General features: G+C 48.5%; 1 pseudogene; it reads right to left on the bottom strand.

The window, feature by feature from the left end:
• Positions 1 to 1,752: 1,752 nt before the first annotated feature.
• Positions 1,753 to 4,201, bottom strand: LOC103194802 (annotated as a pseudogene).
• Positions 4,202 to 4,765: the final 564 nt, after the last annotated feature.

Here is a 4,765-nt window from a genome sequence, read left to right as displayed (position 1 = left end):
GGTGCCTTGGGTGTTACTCTGATACTGGCAGCTGTGGCATCAGCAGGGTCGCCCGTGGTGAACAGGTGTCGGGAGCTTCAAGGCTAAGAGGCTGGGAAGAAGGACCTGTGATACACTTTCTTTTCTTCTTCTTTTTTTTTCCACATGCAGTGTAATGTTTAGGCATGCTCCTCGGTTGCTGTTTCTGAAAAAATCGTTTTCCATTGTTCAGGATATCCTTTTGGTTTTAAATGGTGGTCAAGAAAACAAACTATGAAAATAAGTGAATAATTTTCTATTACAGAAATGAAAAACTGATTTGCATCTAAAAGTGCAAGAGGTGAAGTAATTTAACCCTTTCACCAGGTGATACGGCAGTAACACAGCATATTGCTTCCACTGTTTGAGAAGGCCGTGATGTGTCTTTCTTTATATTGACATAGAAAATTATAAATTACATTGAATTAGTATCCATAATCACTATATATATGCACACAAACCAGCTCTAAAAAAATGCACTGGTTTAGAATTTACAAGTGGGTGCCTGACGGGGACACAGTCAAACAGTTGGACGTGCACGGGCAGAGTCTTGGCTGCACTCAGAAGCCCCGACCTGGCACGGGCGCAGAGTCTGCCTCGACCCTGAAGCCCTCACCTGAAGCCCTAGCCTGTGCTGGAACGCACTCTAATCCCATTAGCATGAGCGTTGTCAGCTGCCTTGGCCTGTGACGTATGTAGGTTGTGATGTAGGCAGGTGGCTGTGAAATGCTGGTTGGTGATGCTTATTAACAAGGTCATTCGTGGTGAAAAAGGCAGATGAGCTACCAAAACAAAGCAACAACCCAAACCCAGCCACATACAGCCCCAGCAGCCTAGTGTTTCACCTGTAGGATAATCATTTTGAGCAAATGAGGCTTTAACACAAACTGTGGCTTTACAGGAACATCAGTTTATCAGCTAAGTTGTAATAAATACTTCGTCTCTACCAACAGACTGACATTTTTGATCTGTTTTAAACAATCAGAGAACAATTAACAGTTGAAAACTGATTATAAAAAGAACTCCAAAGACTTTGTACTCAGAGATCACCAGTGGTGTTAGAACAACCCAGTCAACACAGAGGACATTTAGATGCTACAACTCCTTGTCAGCTGGCGATGAATAACTTCGGCCTTTTGTACAAGGGGGTGCATGGTAACTGCCTAATACTTTGGTTACACTTGTTGTTGTTGTTATGTGCCGTTGAGTCGGCCCTGACTCATAGCGACCCCTCCTTGGGTTTCTGAGGCAGTATCACTACGGAAGTAGGATTGCCCAACCTTCCTTCCGAGGAGTGGCTGGTGGGTATGAACCGCCAGCCGTCTGGTTAGCAGGCAAGTGTCTTACCCACTATGCCTACACTAATAATTGTCAAATTGTTATGCCTCAAATACAATAGATCTGTGTATTGACTTTTATAAAACTATTCTTAGAGTTTGAATTGTGACTGCTGTTGTTACATGGATGGCAGGGTCTTACTCCATTGGCCACCCATTATTTAGAGCAAACAATACAATATAAATATGCAAAAATTCCTGGTATCTGTCAATGTGCAATCTTTGTACATGTCCAAGTCTCTCTGTACAAGGTCTTAGACTCTAGAGGAGAAAGGGTCTCCTGATCCCTTGCAGAATGAGTGCAGCAGTGACTGTCTTGGCAAGTCCATGGAACCCTCTGGAAGCCCCTGATGGTGGTGGTCTGCAGTCCTCAGTCACCAGCAGCAGCAGTCACTCATCATACAGGGCCGTTGACTGATATGTTGCTCAGCATACTTGGCTGGTCAGTCCTCTGCTCTGGGCCGCTGCTGGGAGGCCGGGAGGCTGCGGACTTGGCCCCTGACCTCTCAGGGATCCCTTTTGCTGTGTATTTACCAGCAGCATCTTGAGAGGTAGACAGTTTTCCATCCTCACTTAGTCTCTCTATCTTGGCATCTATAGGGAGGCTGAGCGTCTCCTTCATGCCATCATTCATCACCGTCTCAGTTACCTTGTCTGTGCTCTCAGCGTCCTTCTTGTTAGAGCTGGCCTCCATGGCCACACTGCCTGGGACTTAGAGCTCTGCTGGGTGGGTGGCCACAGTGCTGGTCTCCATTTCCATGGGAGAATGACTCCTTAAAGAGTCTTTCGTACTCAGGCAAGTTGTGAACTCTGAGACGAAGCCCATCCTGTCTCCTTGGCTGGCATGGGCGCCTTTGTACTCCAGACATCAGAGCCCACTGACCTAAGGGAGCACTGTGGGATGTCTCCATGGGTTCATTGAATTCGGGCGACCAACTGGGTGGCTTACTCAAGTCCACCTCCATCTTGTCCTCTGCATTGGTACTGCTGGGTCCAAACAAGTCTTGTTAGGCTCTGTCTTCCACTTTGGAGCCTGTACTTTCCTCACTGTCTGTACCGAGGTGGACCGTCTTTGGGATTCTGGGGTAAAAGCAATGTCTATTCCTCCCAGATGTCCTCCTCGTCAGGACCACCATCATCAAACTGTTGTATCCTTTCCTTACAGCATGCTTCAAACAAGGCAATATTTCCATTTTCATTTGCATTCAGAGTGAAGTTGATGTCTCATATCTGATCAAAGGAAACATTGCCAATGTCATCTTGATCTGCAGACTTCTCCTCATTGAAGCCAAACTGGTCAATAAAATTGGACATCATTTGTTGGATCTTTTAATCAGAAAAGGCTACATCCACTGTGTTCCTCTTGTTTCTCCTAAGGAGCTTGGGCAGAACATCTCCCCTTGTTCCCTGACTTTATCCGGAAGATCTTTGATGAGCTGCTGCATTGCTGTGCTGTTGGGTCCCTTGTTAGTGCCATGCACGATGCAGTTGGCTGTCCTTGTCAGGTGGACCATGTGCCCGTGCCACCGGCCTCCCTCTGCCTGCCGCTGCTTGTTCATCTCCCAGGCTGCAAGTGCTCTTTCTACTAACTGACATTTCTGAAACAGGTGTTTCAGTAACAGTTTGCCCCCCATGGCGTCCTGCTCAGTGATTGCGCCATTTTCTGTTTTTGAAAGGACTTGCGAGAATCAGTGCCACACAAATCTCCACCTGGATGTGCAGGAAGTTACTGCACGTGTGCTTGAAGAACCTGTCCGGGGTTATGCTGGTGCTGTTCAGCTCAGTCAGGCTCCTGCTTGTGCTGGTGGAATTGGAGCAGCAGGCTGGAGACCAGCCTAATCCTGTGCAGCTGGGTGGTGCCCACAGGCGGGTCCAGCACGCCCCGTGGTGTTGCTTGGGTGGCTCAAGCATGAGTTCACGCAAAGAGCCAGGTCTTCCTCTAATGGCTTCTAGAACGCTCTTGCTGACCAAGCAAGCTGAATGACTCATACCTGGTGGGTGGAGCTCCACGTGGCCTTTGAAGGTTGGTGGTCATGTCTCTAACAGAGTCAGCAGGATCTGGGTCGCGCTGATGTTGGTGGATTCGTTCTTCTCCTTGTGGACAGTGTTTGATGGGAGCTGCTCCATAATTTCTTGCTTCTCTGGAGTGGCGAGCAGGGGCGCTGGCTCTGTCCTGTTCTGAGCTTGTAACATCTTAGCTCTGCTCAGGTGAACGGCTGCCCAGAGTGACTGGGAAGCATTTGAATGCCGATCTCCTTGGGCTGGATGAACTGTCTCCACCAGCCTCCGGATGGTCTCCTCGTGCAGCCAGTGCAGCACCTCTTGCCTGGACTGTGGAGGCTCAGTGCGGGTGAGCAGCCTGAGCGAGTCCGGCATGGCAGAGGTTCCTCTGTGCTTCAAGAGAAGGTCTACAAAGCCACACTTCGTCTTTAAGAAATCCACAATCTGTTCTGGTTTCCTGCTGATAAGAATACTCAGCACGTTGCTGAAGAAACTGGCCAGCAATGGGTTCAAGGGGAAATCGTTCAGGAGGAAGGGATATAATGTCATGAGCAAGGACTCATCCTTCCCTAGTCCATCATTCATCTGGGAGATGTCGGAGATGAGCAACTCACGGGATACGTCTGGATACTTGTATGTGATTGTTTCATCCATGTCTCGAGGTGGTTCTTCTACAGTGAATGAGACTGAATCTTCCAGATGTTTTGCTTTTAACAGAAAGTAAGTTTGTGGTTCTGAGCTTTGCACTCCTGCAAAACGTCTTCCTTATCCGTCGGCTCCTCCAGTGTCACGTCGTCTCTCTCTAGGCTTGTGTCTGTGTGGGATGGTGAGTGGAGGTCAGATTTCCAGAATGTGCCGATCTTTCAAACCAAAGCTTAAAATGTAATGTTTTCTTCTCTGTGGCTCCTTGCCCATCACAGGTTATCCTGGCATCAGCTGTCTTCCAAGTTACACCATCAGCCAGGTACCAGGAACCAAGTTGGACAGGAACAGAGTGGGGACCAGAGAAGGAACAGCTCTCAATCATGGGGTCTATTAGGGTAACAAGTTACAGTTCACAATTACGGGGTTATTAGGGTACCAGATTTCAATTCAGGCAGCTGTGCCCGCAGGCCGGCCTCTGGCCCCAGCCTGGCCTTTGTCCTAATGCAGCTGTTAACTCCTTTGCTGATGCCTGGAGTGACCTTGCTTGGCTGGCAAGCTTCTGGCTGGAAGGCGTTCAACTCTCTCGCTCCACCCTGTGGGCACCACGCCGTCCTCTGCAGGCCTCCTGCTTCGGCTGCTGTCATCTCTGTAGCTGCTTCTCTCCGCATCCTGCATCTCCAGTGTTACAACTTCTCTCGATGCGCTGTCTTTGAAAAAGCAAAGCAACTTTTTATTGTGACTCGAGTGAAAATTTACAGAGAAAT

The sequence above is a fragment of the Orycteropus afer genome, unplaced genomic scaffold (genome assembly GCF_000298275.1).
Source record: "Orycteropus afer afer isolate SDZICR_OR568_19922 unplaced genomic scaffold, OryAfe1.0 scaffold00048, whole genome shotgun sequence".
Classification (NCBI taxonomy): Eukaryota; Metazoa; Chordata; class Mammalia; order Tubulidentata; family Orycteropodidae; genus Orycteropus; species Orycteropus afer.
This window is presented reverse-complemented; position numbering and strand designations above follow the sequence as displayed.